Source organism: Anolis sagrei, chromosome 1 (genome assembly GCF_037176765.1).
Source record: "Anolis sagrei isolate rAnoSag1 chromosome 1, rAnoSag1.mat, whole genome shotgun sequence".
Lineage (NCBI taxonomy): Eukaryota > Metazoa > Chordata > Lepidosauria > Squamata > Dactyloidae > Anolis > Anolis sagrei.
The window spans coordinates 104,067,159-104,090,134 of NC_090021.1; the positions used below are offsets into that span (position 1 = coordinate 104,067,159).

Here is a 22,976-nt window from a genome sequence, read left to right on the forward strand (position 1 = left end):
TCAGGTGCCATGCCTTTCTTTTTATTTCTTCATTTGGCTGAATTTATGGGTATTTAGTGTGTGTTGATCAATTGACCTAATCTCTTGGGTCAGCGAATTCTTTAATTTTCTAACAAGCATTATTTACCTCCACTCCAAATTACTAAGAATTTACACTGATGCAGCGAATCTGTGCTCACACATTGGAATTAAGCCCTACTAAACTAAATGAGGCATATTTTTAGAAGACTTGCACCAGGCTTCAGAAGTTTTGTGGTCGTACATTGAGAAACTGGGTGAAAACTTTGCAATCTGTACTTCAGTGGAACTTTTGAAAATGTGTTCTTAGCACTTCAGTCTCTGTGAAGACTTTTAGATAAATATATCTTATGCCACAAATAGTCACAATTTACTTACATTTGTTGTATTTTATAATCTTTATGTTAAAAAAAGAAAGAAAGCTGGATCCAAGCACGCATTGAGATAGCAATTGTTTACTTCAATTCAAAATGACACATTCAGGAATTATGGCATCCATTTGTTCTGCTAGATACTCTGTCTCCCTTGCCTATGCTTCTTAATTTCCTTCTCCTTCTGTTACTAGTCTTATGACTAAATGCTTCAATTTATTTGCCATACAATGTCACTACACTCGATTTTGGTCATTTGTTACATTTTCTCTCTCTAGCTTTACGGTATGGCCACAGTGTGAGTGGGGGGAAACAGTGCTTTAAAGACATTGCAATGTATCAAGGTTTTCAATTTGATGCTCTCAAGCCCTTGAGGAGTCAAAATGTGTTTCACTGAGGTTGTGAAAAGTTTCTTCTTTTCTTTAATTTTATTTCTTGCCCTTTCATCTCAAGGTTGCCAGATTTTTCCCCAGATGGGAGCCCTGATATGATAAAGAAGGTAGCTTATCTCACTGCAAGTGAACAAGAAAACTCTGCAAGGAAAGCTGGCTACCATCAGTCAAATAAATTAGGCAAAGAATGTATGTGTGCGCACACATATGTATTTAATCAAAAACAGTTTAGCAGACCCAAATAGTATTAACTTTCTGCAGAAATAGGCCTGAAAGCCACTATTAATCTCAAAGGGATTTACCAATGTGTTTGCTTGCTCTTTAATAATTAAATCAATGGGTTTGCTCCAGTGTAACCAAAAGGACTTATCCCATAGAATAAATACATTAGAAACTGTGTTGTTCTTCACCGTAGGATAGGCTCCCTACCTCGAGTTCATAATGCTATGAGATGGAAAGCTCTTTGACAGAGTGGAAACACATATCGGCAAATACTCTCTCCTCCATGGAGATTCCCTTCTCATCTCCCAACTCTTCCAAAGGGTCTCCAAAGCTCTGGAGCAGACAGAATCACTCAAAATGCCCTCCTTATCCATTGGCTCAAGGAAAATTTTGTCAACAGGTAGACATGAAGTAGATACAATCCTCTAATTATATATTTAAGTATGAATAAAGGGAATGTTTGACAGAATAGTTTCCCTACCTGGCATTCCATGTTGGGTGCTTCCATACAGGACTAAAATCTGCACCGAAGTGGGTTTAAATAACCTGCTTTGGTAACAGGAGGGGCAAAGAGGAACACCCCCCCCCCCCACACACACACACACACACAAGTCCTTGCATATTATTTTCTGGCCCCAGGAGAACATTGCAGTAGGAGTTATGGAGGACAGGGACCTTGTAAGTACATTTTCAGGGCTTAATTGGGGGCTTGGGAGAAACCCAAAAGATGTGAGATAACAGTGGAGACTCACCCCCAGCTTGTCCTGGGACTACCCAGCAGTGAGTCTCCAAAGACCCAATACTCCATTAGACCCGGGCCTTTCAGGAAGGCCTGGATCTAATGGGATATCTGATTAATTCAGAACAAACCAAGGAAACTGACTATAGCAAGATATAACAAAAAAGATAAGTGCCACCCCCATTGGTTTGTTCTAAATTAATTCAATTAATTCAATGCAGTCCTTTGGAGGCGTCATTTGAATGCCTCCAGTAAAAACCGAGACAGGTCCCTGCTTTTGGGCCCATCTGGATGGGCCCATGAGGCCTCTTGCACATAGCTGTAGATGAATAGGTATTTGTCCATTTAAGAGGGCACTGTCTACCCAAGTGGCAACAGATGTCTTTCACGTCACTTTCTGCCTAATCCCTTTCCATTAATTGGACATTTTAGGAACCTAACCTAGAATGTTTTGCTTACAGTACATGGGGTCTACCAGGATCTCTCTTTATATACAACCTGGAGTGCAACTTAGACCCCTTCTACACTGCCATATAAAATCCAGATTATCTGCTTTGAACTGGATTATATGGCAATGTAGAAAGGGTCTGAGGACAAACCCCAAATAGAGCCAGAAATCACTCCTGGGACTCCAGATGACATCCAGGGCCTTCTGCTCCCAACACAGAGTAAAAGTTACCCTGATTTTATCCCACATTAGCAGAAGTTGGGGAATGCTCTGAAGCTTTACACTCTGAGTTGGACAGCTGAGCCAAGTCTAATTTGGAACTGGCCCCGCTGTTCACACAGACCAGTGCTGTCATCCTATTTTCCATTGCACTCTGCAGCAAGGGGGAGGGGGCAGTACTTATTTTTTTTATGTGTTGTCACAGTCAGGGACTTCTGAAGAACCCATGCCCACCAATAGGCACTCTGAAATTTGAAGATAAAATGGAAATCACCCACTCCTTTCTCCCTTCTCTCTCCAAGTCTTTTGGGCCCCTTTGCATCATTTACAAAGGCACCCAGCAATGGCCAGGGGCTCTCTGGAATCCGGTGGCGGTTGCTGCAAAAGGTCATGGTGATTGTCCAGCAGGCCAAACTGGATTCGCTTGACTGGACAGTCAGGACCTCACTCTTGTGGTTCAGGACTGGAGAGATGTAAACACATCAGCAGAATCGTGGGTCTGTCTGAAGCAACAATACTTGGATTTGGTCCTGAATTCAGATGCCCTTAGATTAATTCTCCGAGTCGCCTCTGGGCTGAGAGGGGCAGTATATAAATATAATATAATATAATAAATAATTCTGGGAAAGGATGGATTTCAAACAGAGCAGACAAGCAGCCTTACAATGGATTAAAAAAACACTATACAGAATGTAGGAGTGGTGGCAATTGCAACTCAAGCAATGTGAATAGGCCAAGACAGAATTTTTGCTTTCATGCAAAAGAATGCAACAGTCCAGGAAAGGCAAGTTTTTGACTGAAATAATTCCCATCAGTTCATAAGAGGAGGTGAAAATGGGTATATTTCACTGCTGCATTAAATGTAAATAGGTATTAATGCTATATTGGCTGGCACAAGCAAACATAAGCTCTGTGGCAGTGCAAGCCCTTGCAATAAGAAATACAGCCAAATCCATATTCGCAGTGACACTTACTTGCTACTCTCATTTCTCATCGCCTCTTCTGAAATTTGATTTCCTCTTATGGCAAAGAAGAAAGGGAAATATATTGATTGGAGTGTGTGAAGCAGATGCTCTGAAATAACAGTTAAATCACAGACTGTCTCTGTGACTATAAAGAAAGAAATGGCAGGAAAGTAGGGCGCCTATTGAGAATCTGTGAAGATTACCCCTAAATTATACTATAATTGGAAAGGAGGCAACAGGGTTCTGAGTAATAATAATCAAACTACAAAACTGGAAATTTCTGGGGAAGAAAAGGAGAAAAAATAGGCATGTGAGGAGGAGGAGGGACTTTCTGACTTGTTCCCAAAATATCATTAAGATCTTTTGGAACCAGCCAAAATTCTGACATCTGAGAATAATTCCACTCAATCGCTTTGCCAAGCTTTGGCATGAAAGAGCAACTGGGCTGGAAAGAAATGCTTTGCTTTAATCCAAATAAAAATGTGCCTTCTTTCCAATACTAAAGATACCCCTAGTTATTTGGATTAGTACTTCTCGATATCCCAGCTAGTTTTAAAGTACTGGAGTTTAATTAAAAATCCCCCACTAACTGAAATTGCGGTAAGTAGGAAAAGCAACCACCAATTCCTTATCATCTCAGTAAGCACTTCATTTCACAAGTCATCCTCTTGGAAGAATATTACAAATGGCCTCAGTTTCTTTTCCTATCATTAAATACAAATGGATGCACTCCAAAAACTTGCTGTACTGCTCATTAAAACCTTTTATCTTTATTCTGGCCAGGCTCTATGAAGACTTGTGAATTAATATCCCCTTTCTAATATATTTGGGAGGTGGCTTCTATTAGAGGAATATGAAAAAAAATATTTACCTTTTCAATATGTGCATTAATGGGAAACAGAATTGCAAGGTTAAGACATTCCATCACAGGCTTGCACTGCTTGCTTTTGTGTTCTGAACAGGAGATTCCTTTAAACCTGACATATTCCAAGCCAATTATTTAATCAATAGTTGGAACTAAATTATCTAGTATTGTAGCTTGACTAGGAAAGCTGGGGTGGGGGTTAAATTGCTGCAGGTGGTCTGCAAAGCTCATTTTGAAGTTAACTCTCCTAAGCTTCTGCAGTGGTCTTGGAGAATATTAATACAGTGTAATGCACCAGAGTACCCTTAGGGTGTTCACCTGCCATGGAATTTAATTTATTTTATATCTCATCTAATAGCCTGAATCTTCTCAATTAGGTAAATATAATGTGAAAATGTTTCCTTGTTTCTCTAAGGAGTTTAAAACCTGGAAGGTCATTCTCACAGAATTTTCTTACTAGTATATAATTGGGTTGAAAATGAAGTCTCGGTGCTTCTCATTCACTTAAAAAAATTCTGAAAGTACAATATGTGATTGGACCACTTCCATATGCTGTGAAGGTACAACACTTGTGTGGATGGTTCAAATGGGTTTATATTTCAGAGATGCAGCCTTGAATTAGAATAAGATTTTTTTAATCAAAAGGCAGCTGACAATAATAAATATAATAATAATAATAATAATAATAATAACAACAACAACAACGTATGGGAGAAATCTAGATTTCGCTTGACAACTGAGAACTGTGACCTCTACAATCACTTCATATGAGCAGCACTAAGGCTGGTGGAATTTGGAAGCAGGGATCCTGATCAAATCTTCTATAGACTCCACTAATATTTTCACGCTCCATAATTATAGCACTACAATTGTATTTTACAACCATGGCTACATCATACATAGTTTGTGGTTTTATGGGGCACTAGCGCAATCTAGCTAAATGCCTTGCCCTCAACTGAAAATGTCAGGTTTCCATAGGCTATCGCCACAGCAACTAAAGTAGAATCATAGTGCTATCAACCCAAGTAGGCTATAAACAGTGTTTCAGTTGCTGGTCCTGGTCCATTGCATGTGTTGGTTTAGAACTGCCCTTTGTTAGGCCCCTTCCACACAGCTGTATACAATCCCACATTATCTGCTTTGAATTGGTTTATATAGCAGTGTGGACTCTAATATTATGGGTTATTTGCCTTGATATTCTGAGTGATATAGCTATGTGGAAGAGCCCTTTAGACCTAAAGAATTTGGAATAACTTTTCTTAATCCAATTTGCTTGCTAAAACTATTGTATTGCTATCTCCTGCTCTTTAATCCACTGGTTCAGGAAGATTGTGTCTTATACTAGAGTGAGAAAAGAGCAATTACCTAAGAAATCTAAAGTTAGCAAGCAACAACATAAATAATATATGCCCATTTGTATCCTATTAATTCTGTTTAGTATTGCCCAATCTGGCAGAAACCAAAAAGTGAAATTGTCATGGATAGTAGAGAAAGGGGTGTAGAGAGGTATCCCTTCGATCTTGGGGCAAAAATACACAGGCACCTTTAAAAAGTGTGAATCAACTATGACATTGCAGTGCAGAGGAAATTGAACTCATCTATTCTTGATAGCAGGGGCTTCATTATTCACGTTTGCTTCACAATGACATTTGTGAAATATGAGGCCATCCCTACCTCATGAAGATAAATTCATGATCTGCGGTATCATTCTAGTATTTTACTTTTATAAAGAGAAGAATTTCTGTGGGATATAGTAAGCAAGTAGCAGTAGCTCTTAAAAAAACTTCAGCAGCATTGAAAAGGGAACCAAATATTCAGAGCCTGGAAACATTATTTTTCTTCTTTTATTGAAACTTCTAGAATTCTCTACCTAGTATGTTCTAGTCTCAAACTGTACTTCCCCCACCATTAATATCTGAAATAATCTTGATGAGGTAATGCCTGGTGTATATGCAGAGGTCCAGTGCAAAAGAAATTTAGATTTACTTTGTAGCAGGACTCATCAGATTTTACCTGTATGAGTTGAAATCAACTCTTTCTACACAACACCTGATATGAACTTACACAGTTTTGATATTTTAGTTGTCAGTGCATTCCCACAGTTTCACAACAAGGCAAAACCTTTGGATATTTCAGCCCTCCAGAGTTATGCATACTTTGTAGTCAAAACCATAGCAACAAATCAGACACATCAATAGGAGTTTCTTCTAACAGATTTTTAGAATTTTGCATACCCTAACACACAAACACATTTTTAAATACTTAGATCTATGCATCTCTTGAGTGATATTTTGATGCCACGGTAATGCAATGGGTTAAACCACTGAGCTGTGGAACTTGCTGACCAAAAGGTCAGCGGTTCAAATACACAGAGCGGGGTGAGCTCCTGTCATTAGCCCCAGCTTCTGCCAACCTAGCAGTTCAAAAACATGAAAATTTGAGTAGATCAATGGGTACCGCTCTGGTGGGAAGCTAATGGTGCTCCATGTAATCATTCCAGCCACATGACCTAGGAGATGTCTACAGACAATGCTGGCTCTTCAGCTTAGAACTGGAGATGAGCACCACCCCTCAGAGTTGGACTCAACTAGACTTAATGTCGAGGGGAAACTTTACCTTTACCTATACTTACCTCTGGACCAAACCTTGGGATCAGCACAAATAGATGCACTACAATGGAGAATGTGATAGAGAGGTGAAGACCAGGAAAGAATGATCATTAAATCCTTCACCATTTTTTCCTATTAAAGAAGCTGGAGGAGTCAGAATACATTTTCACCCATGAAAGTGAAATTGCTTTTGAATGTCTCACACTATGTAATAGTCTGATTGTTGCTAATACAGGATGAAAAGTGGAGGAGGGGAAAGGCGTTTCTCATTTAAGCAGGCATTTGGACCAATGTGCATTATAAACTGATTTCAGCAAGAACAGCTACATCTACAGACCTGTTGGTGTAATGGATGTCAGATTCCTCTGTGTGTGTGTGTGTGCGTGTGATGTCCCTGAACAAAGATTTTTGTTTTCTTTTCCCCATGCCTCTGAAAGGAAAATCAGGCTAGCCAGATCTGCACCTCAAACTTGAGGACTGAATTGTTGTATCATGTAGCAACCACTGCCTTACCTTGTATCCTGAGGCGAAGATCCATGTATCTTACTGAAGTAGACAACACAAATATAAGTTAGTCTTTGGCTGTGTATTTATTACATCCATCTTTCAGAGTTTTGTAATACAGCTATTAAAATCTATCTCAGGCTTCAACTTGGCATGGCATTATATGAAGCATACAAAACAGGGGAAAATGGGCTTGATTTCCCGCAAATTATTGCAGCCTGTTCAGGAGCAAGCAATTTGATCACTTGCTTTGATTCTATAAGAACAATCTGTGGGTGGAAATTTCTTGCTCTTGAACTACAACCTACAAATTTTATGAGCAGAGGCTGTTGTGGTCTTGACAACCAAATATTTTAGAAAGAGAAAAAGAAAAACTGCTATAGTTCAATGCATTTTTGGCTAGACTATACATAAAATAGGTCCGAGATTCTCAAATTTCATAAAGAATTGGATCAAATGGATATAAGTGTACTAATTGAGACACTGTTAGTGTCTCTTTTACCATTTATATCCCCGTTAAAGAAAGAATCATCTTGGTGATAAAGCTTTTATGCAAGATGTTGCCATAAATAGCTCCCACATAGGCATACACACACTCATAAACGGTAGTCAAAAGAGACCTATGCAAAATAAATATGCACAGACAGAATGTCTATATAAATGTGAAAGAAAGAAACGTTCCTAACATTTCTAGATATAACAACCAAAATGTTTGCTTCTGCCTCCCAGTGGTAGCATTTGCAAATTCCACATTTTAAAAATGAGGAAAATGGGGCGTGACAGAGTGAGTTCTCTGTTCCCATGAGAGTTCAGCCTATCTGGAATTACACATGCAGAAATGTCTGAGTTTCACTGATATCTATCTGCCAAGTTAGCAATGAAAATCAGAAACATTTCAGTAAAATGTCTGGGCTACAGTAATTCAATTAGAAAATAGTTATTAGGAAATATTATATTTTAGATCTATGTCTTCTATGGGGGCTAGCTGCCACAAGTGCTGTGAAGGATGTATTAAGCCTCTCCTTAAAGGGCAAACAAGGGTGATCTCCCAGAATGAATTCAAAATGTTGGTCTAAAATTCTATACCTTTAATCTGAACCTATTGGCCTCCAGATATTGCTGGAGTACAATTCCTGTCAGACTGGCTAGTGGGAGGTTGCCAACATCTGGAAGACCAAAGTATAGAATTAGGCTCTCAACACTTGTATCTCTGTCATCATTTCTCCCCATTCTGTCCTGGTGTTGAGGCTTGTGAAGCCTCAGCCTATGAGGATAAGGATTTTTTGCGTGAGCCTGTTACTTCTGTGGGGGAAAGTGGAAGTGTTTTTCAAGATGTTTTGGATAGATCTGTTGTCAGGGAAACAGACCGTGTTTCTCATGAGAATCTCCTAGAAGTTGACTGTGAAAGGAATGTAGAGGAGACTGGAGGGTTACCGATGACCCAGCATTTATTGTTCAGACAGGAGGGTGTGATGCAGAGACAGATTCATTGTTCTCAGAGACTGAAAGATAAATAAAGGGATCCCAGGTGTGGGAAAGAATTATGTTTAGGTAAGAGGGAGACTTCTTAAGGAATCGGAGGCTTTGTTCGGTGTGGAGATCAACGTTCGAATTTCATGTATCAAGTTGCCTGTCTATGAAGCTCAGAGTCAGGAGGTCTGGTTCTTGGTTTTTGGATCTTGTTGCCCTGTTTAAGTTGCATGTCTCCTGTTTGGATTAGAATTTTTTTCAACTTTTCAAGTCTTTGGGATTATAGTCATGTTTTGAGTGCCACCACTTTGGGATTACAGTTTCTTGTTTCACTTTCTGTGGTTTTTGGATTCATGTTCATTATTATTATTGACCTGTGTGGTGTCTGGGTGAAAAGGGATCAAACAGGTGGCTGGGCTGCAACACCTAGGATGCTATTATTATTATGTTTATTTAGACCCCACTTTTTCTCTCCACAAGGAGACTCAAAGCACATGCTAGAGAGATTCTTGTTTTCTGAAATATTCAAGGATCCATTACATTTTTTGCAATGACACTCTAGGCAAAAGATTCCCTGTCCACATTTCCATCCAACTTTTCAAGCAGAGAGAGGGAGAATCTATTTGTCTTACCAAAGCAGTTGGATTAAATACAGTTTTAACAAGACTGTTGTTTTTGTCTTACTGCTTTTCATCTATAAGAAAGAGTGTAAAAAAGAAGTGTTGTGTGTGTACAAGTGTGTAAAAGAGAGACAAACCATAGAAATTATGCATAATGTGTGTGTATGTGTGTGTGTAAGAGAGAGAGAGAGAGAGAGAGAGAGAGAGAGAGAGAGAGGCAACCATAGAAATTATATATACAAGTGATACTAATAGATATATAGAACATAAAGATGGTGAGATGTTGTGGTGGAGCGTAAGACTGGTAAAAGGCTGGAGGAAGACACAGATGGACTTATGAAAAAGGGAAATTAGAAAGAGGATAAAAAGGAGAGATGGATAAAAAGCACAAAGATTTGTAAATGCAACCTAACCTTCAATAAAACCTTGTACTGTGGAGCCAAATTTGAGTCCTTTAGCCAGTCAGGCATTCCTGACTGACTAAAGGACTCAATTCTATTCAATTCTCCTCTCTACGGAGACTCAATTCTATTCAATTCTCTATACATATTTGAAGGGGTGTATTCCCCAAACATTAGTAAATATTCCATGCCTACCCAGAATCTCCCTTTGGTGCTTGAGTTGTGTCATCCTGGATACCTAGGAATCCTCACTCAGAGAATGGTGATATTGGTATCTGTAGAAAATCAATACTGATGAATATGTAGAATTCTCCCACAATTGACTGATTGGTTAATAAGGTTGAGTGCATCACGAGGATAATTGGAAGATAACAGCAAATTTGTTGTCTATAGTCTTTTGACTTTTAACTTTAAGCCGATGGATCATTAAGAAATACATACATTTGAGAGGCTGTAAAATAAGCAAATATAACTGATTCATATAGAGGTTTACAACACATCTGTACATACTTATGTCAACCCTGTCTTCCAGGTAAATTGAGATGGAACTACCCCATATTATCAAAAATCTGTAGATAAATGCAGGATGACTGGTAATGTATTTACTAGAATATTGTGTGCATCTTTTTTTACTTAATTGCTTAGCCGAAATGGAGATGTGCATTACATTTGATGGTGCATTAGAATTGCATGCCAAAAGGTGCCTGTGCCCCTGTGACAGGCTGAGGATAGCAAAATCACCAGTCTCAGCCTGATGGAGGAGTAGCGGCTTCCCAGACCATGAATGAGGTCAGTTGGGAAGCCACGCCTCTTCACGAAGCTGAGGTTGGTGCGGGGCACCACTTCTCCTTGTCTTCCAACTGAGAAGCTAAGGAGAAGCACCCAAAGTCCCATTCTCCTTAGCCTCCTAGATGAGAGACTTCTTTCTTCTCTGGCAAATACATTTTTTGTCATGTGCCCCACATAACTTAGGTGTGCATTCCAATCAATAGTGCAGTAAAATACGGTACATGGAAAAATATTGGAATCTTGTATAAAACAATGTTCCCCTGTTGTCCTCTCTATGGAAAAACACGAATCCCCTATCAAGATCTTGGAAAGATTACTTCGTTGAATTTAAAATTTCAAAATCAACCCAGCCAACATGGTGATTAGGGTTCTGGGGATAAAATTCCACAAAAAAAGTTTCTTCCCAAGCTCTGGCCCTATCATTTTACAAAACCATCCTCTAGAAATTTCCTCTGTATTCATGGTGAACATATTACTTATTATTATGAGGGAAGCAATTTGTGCTCACCACCTTCTTTTTGTCCTACAGAATTTGTGATAAGCCACAGAGAGTGGTAGTGAAGGGAATCTGTTCTAGTAAAAAAGAAACCTAAATTATTCAGGAATATGCCACAATGTGGCTGGGACAAAACTCTCATCTTGAGTTAGTGCAGAAGATTTGCAGGGTAATACTTCTGGGACCTTTCTGTGTTCTTCCATAGGGTCTGGTATTTGTCCACAATCTGGAACCCTTACAGTCTGGAAATGGTAGGTGGGCTTGGTGTAAAGGTCAAAGTTAGGGTAAAAATCTAGAATATATGAAGCCAAGCCCCTCTTATCTAATTACATAATCCCTTCATTGTGTTTCACTCTGCTTCAGTTTCATGTTCATTTACTCAGTATTAAGTTTATTATAGACGTTGCTAAAGGTGCTACATTGTAAATAATGCACAAGACCCACATCTGCAGCAATAAACAAGCATAGCTGTTCTTGAAGTTGTTTTAATATTTTTTGCATATGTTTTTAAGTAAGAAAAATTATACACGTCTGAAATCTAAACAGAGGTCATTCCTTTAACAATGGAGCAATACGTTCCATTAAATCAATTTGCTACCTCTATAGCCTTACATAAATGATGTCATTTTGAGATTTTATTATCACATTCTTATTAAAACAATTTCTAAGTTGTCACCCAATTTTGAAAATGTAATCCATGCAAAGGTTGGATAGCAGACTGGAATATATGAAGCAAAGGGCAACTGCATGAAACAAAACTTCACACCATGATTTCACAATGCTGAAAAGGCTCTCTGTACCCAGTCTAGACATTTATTTTTAACATCTAGAGTCTCTGCTGAAAAAGAGAGTCACAAAATAAAAGATTATTTTACAATGGGAGCAGGTTTTAGCTTTCACTGAATAACAAAAGATGCCTACCGAATGGTATTTTCTTTTAAAAGAAGGTCTCTACCCATCATTCAGTCATGCATCAATCTGACCATAGCCAAATCCCAATAAAAGAAGTAAATTGGCAGGCTTGTTCAATTCATGTAAAGCCTTGAGCTTTAAACACAGACATTGATATTAATAGGGGAGGACTGGAGCTGAAGAACACATTATCTAATAGTAGTTGTATGGGCCTTTTTCTAGCTGGAAAAAAATGGTAATCAATGGATAACTTAAACCCAAGACCAGCCCGAGGCATTTTGAGGGCTCAGCCAGAGTACCAAATGACACCTTATCCCCAGCTTCAAAATCAAGGCAGACAGGACCCTAGGGCAGTCAAATTGTTTTGGCACCTGAGAAAGAATATTATAGGACTGCCTCTCCCACAAAAATGCAGTTGTTTCTGTTAACTGCTGTCAAGTAGATTTCAACTTATGCTGACCCTATGAATGAAAGATCTCCAAGACAACCTATCATCAAAAGCTCAGGTTTTGCAGACTCAGAGAATCTATGCTATCCTTGGGTGCATCTACAGTATAGCTTTAATGCAGCTTGACATCACATTAACTGCCATGGCTCAATTCTATGGAATCGTGGGAATTGTATTTTTATACTTTTTCAGCTTTTGCTGTTAAGGAGTGCTGATGCTCACCAAACTACAAATCCCAGGATTCCATAGCATTTAGCAATGAGAGTTAAAGTGGTGTCAAACTGCATTACAGTGTATATGTACCCTTTGATTTAGTTTATCCATCTATAATGTGATGCAAAAACAAACATTTTCCTCCTACTATCCCTAGATATCCCCCTCTACTTGGAGAAGCATCATAATTCACCAAGACCTGAGAGATGGCAGCCCCAGTTCTATAACACCTATTTGATACTGGCTGCTCTATGTGATGCCTGTTTGCTGCCCTCTAAAACAAATGTTAGACTTTCCATTGACAATGTTATTAATGAAGAATGAGAAACAAACTAGAAAAGGTTGCAGCAATTTCCTTTTGCCTGTGACTACAGCAAAGACTAAGGCCCCTTCCACACAGCCCTATATCCCAGAATATCAAGGCAGAAAATCCCACATTATCTGAGTGTGGACTCAAATAACCCAATTCAAAGCAGATATTGCAGGATTTTCTGCCTTGATATTCTGGGATAAAGGGCTGTTTGGACGGGCCCTAAGATTCTGCCTCTCTCTCCCCAAAATGAGTTCCTTCCCAACTTCCCTCATCTATTCATGAAACAGACTCTCAACCACAGCTTGCTGGTCAAATCAGAACTAAAGTCACCCCAAGACCTTCAGAAAATGGGCAGCACCAGCTTTTTTGCACCTCAAACTCCATAAGCTGAAAGTAAAGAGGGAAATTGAAAAAAGAAGAAAATCAGGACATTTAAAAAGTAGTTGAGAGAGTGGGACAGCAGATGATTAACTGGGATTGTCCCTGTAAACTGAGGCCGTTGGAAAGTATAAAATGTTGGACAATGATTTATCTGTCTTTTAAGGGGGGTCTTTCCCCTTGGTGCAGAGGAGAAATCTCAGGGAAAGGCTCCAGATTTTAATTTTACATTGTTTTCAATGGCATCAAATATCTGCCTATATTGTAAAGCCACCTTGAGTCCCCTCCAGGGTTGAGAAAGGCAGGATAGAAATGTCATAAATAAATAAATAAATAAATAAATAAATATTAATATTTGGAACCACTTAGTATTCACTGTCAAAGATGGTGCCTCATTCAGCATACTGACCAAATCAGCCCTGATACAAAAAATCTTTACTCTTTAACTTGTAACCTCATCAGACAGGGCAATTTGCCTGTCACACACCACTTGCTCTCCCTTTTTGCCATGGTGCCCATTACACGATGCACATCTACTTTCAGCCGGGCTCCATGCTGAAAGGGGAGCTCAAGTGGCGTATGCTGCCACCACTGCAACATGGCAAGCTTCCTGTGTTGCATTTGAAACAATGGGGGAAGAGGGCAGCGGGCACTTCCCCCTATGGGATGGGCTTCACGGTAAGTCATATGATGCAGGGAGTGGGGCAATGGGTTCTCCACACACCCCGCTGGAACCCCACGGATTTGCCACGATGTGTGGTGAAACCTGACATCAATGTGATAAGGCCGTTGGAAGTGATTCTCCCTGTGGAAACTGGGAGCATTTAATGTCAAATGGACTTCACTTAGTCTGTTTATGAATCATTCACTCCTGAACAATCTTAAAGGTTTGAAATGCATAAAATACTGTATTTGATAAACTGAAATATTTTGCCATGCACTGTCCAGCAATAACTGGGCTGGGGACAAAAAAAATTGACTCTGATGACTCAGTGGTATGTGATTATGTCCCAAATTTGGCACAGAGCCCAACATCAATCTGGGGCAGCCGTAGAGATGGCCAACTAGCTGTCTGCAACAGCTTTTGTTTTGCCACAGAATTCTTATAATACAACCATGTTTTGAGGTGTCTGCAAGGGGAGGAGTGCTCTGCCCCTCTCTCAGAATCCTAAAATGATTTGTTTTTATATATGCAGACACTCATCCAGCCAGTTAGAAACAGATTTAGGATAATCTCCAAGACCTCTCCCATTGACAGTATGGCCCCTGGATTTGGATGTTCTGTACTGTTTTGGAGGAAAGCATCTCTGGGCCAGCATGCAACTTGGATTAATACAGCTTGTTTTGATAAAATTATGCTGCCAAAATAAAGTCTTAGTATTGATATGGCTTTTGTTGTAATGAGTTGCTTTCTCGTATTCTGCTGCCCCTGTGCTTTGCTTAATATAATATATTTTTGTTTTTATAGTTGGATGTTTTCTAGTATGCTAACTATTTTATTTATTGAGTATGTTATTGCAGATGTCTTTGGCATCTACAACTATAGGAAGAGAGAGCAGTCTCTCCCCTCACATGATAGTTCTCAAATTCCTACCTTTCATTTTTTTAGAAAATAAAAATTTTAAAGCTTGTAGAAGCTGACATGAAAAGTAAAATGTGCAGCCACTATTCTGCCATTTTGTTTTGTAAGTAACTATACTAGTCCCTCATTGTTTTAGCATTTCAGCAGTCATGGCAAAGAATGGCATGCTTCCTCTCACCACAACTACTAGCCTGAAGGCTTAAATCTTAATCTGTTATGTAATTTCAGCTTCCTCAAAAGAGGAAGCTTGGGAGCCTGGTGTGCCAAGCTTTCCAGAGGACTAGATTAGGCACAGACAGGTTGAAGGCAAAATCAGACGCTTTATTCTCAATGGACAAAGTGGATTCCAGCAGAGTCTGAACTCTCAAAAACTGACATACTACAATTGTGAACACGCATTTTATTTATAGCATTTTGACAGCTATTCAGGTCTGCTATGCTGACTTCTGATTGGTCCAAAAAGTATCTGGCTAGGATCTGTTCTCTGGTTGATTCAGGGTTCCACCTGACATCATTGCTGGTTGTTCCTTGGTGGCAGGAAAGTTTAATAAAATGTCATTGGGTTTTTTAAAAGCTTTGTGTCTGTTTATTAATTCAACCAGGAAAGGAATGTGGTGGAACAAGTGATCATGGGGTGAAATGGGCTTGATATCTCAGCTTTGGCCACTACAATGGGTGCCAATCTAATAAATGAGGGGTGCTCAAGATGTTTGGTAATTGCAATGGGAGCCCCGGGGAGAGGTCTGATTTGGTGACAGGGATGAGGAAGCATTACTAGGAATAAACTGGATCATATCAGGAAGAAACAGGAAAAGACCCAGAGGCTCTTATGCAAGCCCATTGTGTGTCCCATGCATCTTTCCAGGGCATTGTGATGAGATTATGATCACCATGAGGCTACATCCTGATGTCCGGGATGCGGTGGAACAACATTCCAAGAGAAATTCATGAAAGGTTACTATAGGACAAAGAGAAAAGTCAACATGGGCTTGCTATATATCTCAGTGGAGCCACGGACCAGAATTCATGATTTTGAAGTCTAGTTTTTGATCACAAATTGAGGAATAGGCTCCTGGAAAATCCAAGTTAAAATGGTTCTCTGTATCAGTGTCAAGCCGATGATAATAAAATAAATCTGTTTTGTTGTTGTTGAAAGCAGATGCATCCTGCCACTGCAGTCAAAAAAAATAAACAACAAATAAACCCATTTCAGCATTTCACCAGTCCTAACCTATAGATTCTCATTTGCTCATCTACTGGACAAAAATAGTTTAAACGTATATTCTTTAAAGCAACTCAGATGATTTCTAACTTTTAAGAAACCACACATCAGATTTATATGTCTACTCAGAAATGTGTTCAGTGAGACTCCCTCACAGGTATGCATTATAGGATTGAACCACAAGCTATATTTGACTGAAAAGATATATCTCAGAAAGAAGATGGTTTCCTGGAATTATCCTGTTTATTTGTTTTAAAAAAGTTAAAGTCATTCTTCAATTTTCACTTCTCAGCACACTTTTTGAATCTCACTACCCAAAGCTGGGCATTTTATCTTTTATCTGCTATGGGTGGTTGGATATAATCCTATAATTTCCACTGCAATAATGAGAGGTTTAATTTTCCATTTCTTTCTGCTGTGAGACAGCATGTGGTTTGAATACTCACTCATGTCTGCATGGGTACACACTCTGCATTTGCATTACTATAAAGCCAATATCTGTATCATCTTTTCTTTATGAAGGGGTGAGAGACACACAGAAAAGCAGAGAATTGTAAAGTATATCTGAAATCTACTGAATGATTCCTCTTACCCACTTGTTTTGGTTCTCTAGTTTTAATGCTACCCAAAGACTTGTTGATAACAATTTCTCTTGTCTCATCCCAAAATCTATATTTTCAGGGTTAAAGATCATTCCAATATCCCTAGCCCATGTACAGATTTTCCAGAGTTAAAGTGAGCATGTGGAGAAAAGAACCTGTTCAACCATACATATCAATATGTCAGTTCTGTTCGCAACCCCATTTGTGAAAGGATCAATCCACAACTTCAATGGCCAAGGTATGTTCCAGGTGGCTGCAAGGAGTATACCATGTGATCCAATCAATGTTATGATCAGGAAGATGGTTTTATGTTATGAGAAATTACCTTTAAATGCTTTCATTTTTCCTCTACCAGCTCGTCAGTGAAATTTAATGGACCAGAGGCATCCTATGTTCCAGCCCAACCAAGCTGAAAAGTGGAAGCAAGAAGAAGAATCTGAAGAACATTAAAATAATCAATATGGAGAATGACCTGGTTTTCTGATATTTCTGTTCTTAGGTAACTCGCTACCAGAAATACTGTCCACATATGATAGAGTTGGTTCATGGATGAAGCAGTTTAAGTTAGGGATATCCTGGCATATCGGCAATACTCTAAAGATGTAATCCTATGTTCAATTACTGGGGAATATTTCCTATTAAACCCAACTAGATTTTAGTATATCTGCATTGAATTGGCCAGCTGCTATACACTTATACCAGAAGAGATGTCTCACCCCAAAAAATCACATAAATATTCACTTAGCTGAGATAATGATAGACCTTGACACTGCATAGATAAGAGGCATTAGTAAGAAATAAAACAAAGGAGGAAATGATCGCATTGCCTAAAATGTTGTTCCTATTTCAAAAATTACCAATTATCAAAGGAGTAAAGGCTTTTGAATATTGGAAGAAAGAGCTGGTTAAATTTATATGGGCAGGTAAGGGCACTTTTTTACATTTGGTGGTCATGTAGGATGTTACAAGATTTTTAGGGAAATGTGGTCAAGAAACAAACAAAATGATTTTCAGTAAGGTTAAAGTAAACCCAAAAATGTGTCTTTTGGGATTATTTAGGGAGGGAATTAGTAAAGGAAATGAAGAAATTTGTCAATATAGCTTTGTAGCAGCCAGATTGATAATAGCAAAATCTTGGAGGAAGAAAAATAATTATCTAAAATGGATTTGAGAGAAAAGTTATTAGACTATATACAAATGGCCAAGCTATCTAATGGTATTTGAGGAGGAAATAATGAGGAGTTCACTAAAAATGGAGGTTGGCATTTGTGTATCTGCAAAGAAAGACAAATGTAGATTTTAAAGTAGCTGCAAAAGGAATTTATTAAAGAAGTTATAAGGGTTGTTATTATTAGATATAAGATTCACAATAAGTAGTGATGGAAATTATAGGTGGTGGGTTCATGGGTTTGGGGAAGAAGTAAAAGGGTTTGTTAGGATGTTGTAATGTGTCTGTTTTGTTAGTTATTGTACTATTTGTATTTGTCTTTTGTATGCAATAAAAATAATAAACATTTTTAAAGGGAGAAAATTCTAAATATGCACAGGTAAAAATATTGCTTATCAGGTTGTATGAAGGCTTCGAATGAAAACTGATTTCAAATGTGTGCACATAATAAAATAAAGTTCTAGAAGTCTAAATGGAATTGCTATCCCCAAACAGAATAGACCAGAATACATATTTATACAAGCATTGATTAACAGATGATCCACAGCATCTACTGTAATTTGGACTAGAACTTTGACTTAAGCCAAAATAATTTGAACCATATTGTGGACTGAGAGGGAAGGAAGGAATCAAGCACTTACAAGATTGCAATATTCCTTGGAAACTCTTGATTTTTATAACATGCCATATGTATGTATGTGCTTTTAAGTGGCCTGTCAACCTATGGCAATCCCATGAATTTCACAGGGTTTCCTACACAAAGAAGGCTCAGAGGTAGCCTTGACAATTTCTTCCTCTCAAATATAGCCTTTATCATCTAGTATTCATTGGTGCCAACAGTGCTAACCAGGGCTGATCCTGCTTATCTTCCAAATGCCATAACACCTTAAACAGAAACTACAAAGTAAAAAATGCATCAGCTGTTACAAATGTCAGCAGACAGATAGAAGGAGAGGGGATATTTAAATTGACCTTAACAGAGTGTTTTTTTTTGTTTTGTTTTGTTTTGTTTTGTTATCCAGGAGCAATTTTCTGTATTGGTAAATATAGACTGCTATAAATTGAAATTTATAAAAATGCCAAAACCTATCATGATCTTTCAATAATACATCTTTATCAGTATGGTGCAATATCCTCAACAAATTATGGGCCATAAACACCTCCTAATATTGGAGAAAAAGAGGACTGCCAAGATAAAATTTGAAAAGGTAAGTGATGCAAACATCCTACCATAACCCTACTGAGTTGTTCGGTATTTTTCTTTATTTTTGGCAACACATTGTTTACTATTAGGCTCGTCTGATCTATTTGTTCAGACTGGAAAGCTGTTACTTGGCATACCGCTGTGTTCTGTAAACAGCTCCAGAAACAAACAAGGTTTTAAATAAAATCACTGTGTAATCAGAAGACTGCAACGCATCTTATCAGTTCTCTTCAAATAGCCAGGTAGCTTTGTGTTGAATGGGTACATTTAGCAACTTAAATATTGGATGTTCCAGTTGTATTAGATTATTTCTCTTGGTTTTTTTTTTTTTTTGGTTTTTTTTTTTTGGTTTTTTTTTTTTTTGTCAAGAAGTTGGCTGCTGCTTATATTCCATTACAAAAAGTATTGTTCATCCTGGTCCTAGTCTAAGATATGGATCAACAGCTTGAAACCTAGATCACTACAGTGGCCTCCAGGAACTTCCTGTTTAAGGCCGGTGTATCCTCTGATACCTGACAGACCTCCTCCTATTGCAATTTCATCATTTTTTGTAACTAAGATAAAGGCACAAGGCAGAAAGCCACATGCCACTGGACCCCCCCCCCCCCCCCCACACACACACACACACACTTTTCTATCTCAGCTGCTTTTCTCTTCCCACAAAGAGGCAAACGATTGCCCTGGGATGTTGAAGTACATCAAGGAAAAACTCTCTCCAAACCACAGTAAACTTTCCCTCAAGGAGAGAATGAATTAAAGGAGCTCAGTGCCTGGAGACATCTCAGTTTGTATGGGAATGGGTAAAGTTTTTTAAAAAATAAATAACCATTGACCAGTAAAATGTGGTCTCTTATTGCAAGAACTTGAAATACGTAAAGCTATTATATCTTTCTTTGCTTTAGGAGGAAAAGAAATCTTAAAAATTAGAGATAATTATTCAGACCACCTGTAAAATTATGTAAAAGAGCAAAGCAACTGAACAGTGAATGCCACACTTGGACCTTCCTATCCTGCTAGGGCAATGAAACTGTCCAGTGGCAGTTGTACTGTCAACCTTCCTGCACTGATCAAGGTCCATATACAAGTTGGAGCTTCTGTTCCACATAAAACAGCTTACTCTGTCCCTAAGCCATTTCAGTCTCCTGCACCCCCTGCCCTTGGCTCATGGAATTAAAATGAAATTACTATTAGGCTTGTCTGAACTATTTATTCAGACTGGAAAGCTGAATGGTGGTGGCTCCCCATCTGTGGAACACACCCTCCAGTGAAATTAGGTTGGATCTATCTATCCTTTCCTTTGGGAAGAAGCTTAAATCATAGTTCTGGGACCAGGCATTAGGGTAGCAGTCTTAACAAGTAATTGCAATGATTCGTGAGAACTGATAAGGGACAGGTTTTGGATTGGAACTCTGGATGCTGAACTGGACTTGGATGTTGTTATATTGCTTTTAGAAATGCTTTTAATTGGATATTTTATAACTTATTGTTTTAATTAATGTTAAATTGTGTTCATCTCCATCTATGAACCCATGCGCTCCCTTCATTCATCCGGAGAGGCCCTGCTCACGATCCCGCCTGCGTTGCAGGCGCGTTTGGTGGGGATAAGGGACAGGGCCTTTTCTGTGGTTGCCCTCTGACTTTGGAACACCCTCCCCAATGACATTAGATTAGCACCCACGTTGGCAGTCTTTAGGAAGAGCTTGAAGACCTGGCTATTCCGATGTGCCTTTCCGGAATAGGAAAACCACAGCACTATGTCCCAGAAGCACTTTATTAGAGTTTAAGATTCTCTGCACATTGCACTTGCCCAGAAATCCAACATACCACCTGTCACACCCAGCATTTTTTAATCTGTACCCATCACTTGGCCCGGCCCTGGTTTTTATTGTGTTATGGTGTAATGTTTTGTTGTTATTGCTGTATGTTTTTGATTTGCTTTGCATTGTATTGTTGTTGTTATGCTGTTGTTGTGTTGAGGCCTTGGCCTGTGTAAGCCACATCGAGTCCTTCGGGAGATGCTAGCAGGGTACAAATAAAGTTTAATAATATTATTATTATATTGTTTTGTTGTGTGTGTTGGCATCAAAATGCTGCCAGATGTAAGCTCCCCCCACAGGAGTTGAAAAGGATGGGATACAAATGTTTGAAATTAATTAATTAATTAAATGGGATTATCTCTTACTGAGTTTACCTTGTTACATGTATTTCTGCTCACCTACATGTCACCCTCCTTGATTCCACCAAAATGTAGCAGAGTAAGAGAACATCAGTTCATAACCAGCAAAGGTTTGCATGTGGTGAGCAAGAATTGCCAAGAATTGCAGAGTCAAATTTAGGTTTCAAAACATTTTATTTTTGAAAAAGAGATAAATTCAGGATAGAAAAGTCCTGGAGCTAACTTACTTAGTTTAACTTCATCTTAATAGGTTCATGTTTCTTTTTTCCATTTAAAAGAGGCAAAATGCATCTTCACAAAGAGAATAGAAGCAAGGAAAAAGTAAGCCTGGCTGCATGGCCTAGCTCCGAGGAAAGACAAGCTTAACCGATCCACACACTGACCTAGATGGTCAGGGTGAATGTGCTGCTAGACATGACCACATGTAACATACACCCATGCTTCATTGAATGCAGCCTCATCCATATGCAGCTAAGAGGTTATTGAAGGTATAATAAAGTATTAAATTGGTGGTGGTGGAGGAGAGAAACATCTAAAAGACATCAACATGCCCCATCCCACTCACAAGTTATTTAACAGCTTATCTGAACCAGGGCCTTTGTTAAATCACAAAAATTCTTAATAAAACAAATAAATTAAACAAAACAATCCTGACAAGGAGATGTACAACATGTCTGTGTATTGTATTTTCTATGAAATTCACTCAGGGCTTGTTTCAGTCCAGCAGCCTGAGATACGCATTTGCTGAATGCAATCTGACTTGGAAAATAGTGCTTTTTCTGCAGTGTTGCAAGTCTAATAAGACTGTAATATACTCAAAAGAACACAACCTTTGTACAGTTCATACTGTACAAGAATTTCAAGAGAAAAATCTCCGGTAGAGGGGAAGCTCGTTATAACTTATTAATGAAGAGTAGTAGAGGTGTGCTATTCAGAGCTGCTGAGTCCTATCAGCATCTTCCCCACAAGACTAGGATTTGCAAATATACCAAAACTGCATATCTGATTCACTTATATATTTTCCAAAACTATTGTAGGTACATTATGTCTGCCCAGATATTTGTTTATGTTGTTCTGAAGAGCAAAGGCCTCATTTTCTAAACAAATTCTATCACAAGATCTAGCAGTAGATAAACAAATCAAGTATAAGTAAAACTAGTGCATAGCAGATTATTTAAAAAAATGCTGAAATTCAAAAATGCTCATGCTTTCATGTGATTGCTTGAAGGACTCAATGCCTAGAACAGCGGTGGGCAACCTTTTGAGCTTGGTATGTCAAAATTCGCCAAAAACTGAGCATAACTCGGGTGGGGTGTCACTTTGGGAGAGAAAAACTATAATTTCATGATATTTATAGTTTAAATAATAAAAATGTATAATTGTAATATATAATTGTATTTAATAAACCAAAAACTAATTATTTAACTTACCGTACCTGCTTAGTGACTTCTTTGTTCATCCGCCAGTTGGTTTCTTTTGTTGATCTTGATATTATTTAACTTGTGTGGGGTGCCATGAACTAAGATAAGTGAGGGGGAGGGGGGGATTCTTTAACTAACCTGCCTATCAGTGACTGTTTTGTTGCTGAATTTCATTGACTAAATCTTCAACTGAAGGTTGGTATTTTGTA

The 22,976-nt window shown here is 38.5% G+C and overlaps 2 long non-coding RNA genes across 2 annotated transcripts in view; one reads left to right on the forward strand and one right to left on the reverse strand.

The window, feature by feature from the left end:
* LOC132762045 (uncharacterized) overlaps positions 1–17,853 on the forward strand; it is a 50,763-nt gene extending 32,910 nt beyond the window's left edge. The window contains exons 2-3 of the long non-coding RNA XR_009630062.2: positions 16,878–17,036; positions 17,154–17,853. This is a non-coding gene — a long non-coding RNA (uncharacterized lncRNA). The remainder of the gene's footprint in view (positions 1–16,877; positions 17,037–17,153) is intronic.
* The window catches only part of LOC132760803 (uncharacterized), a 196,826-nt gene that overhangs the window by 52,672 nt on the left and 121,178 nt on the right, over positions 1–22,976 (reverse strand). The gene's annotated exons all lie outside the window — the stretch shown is intronic.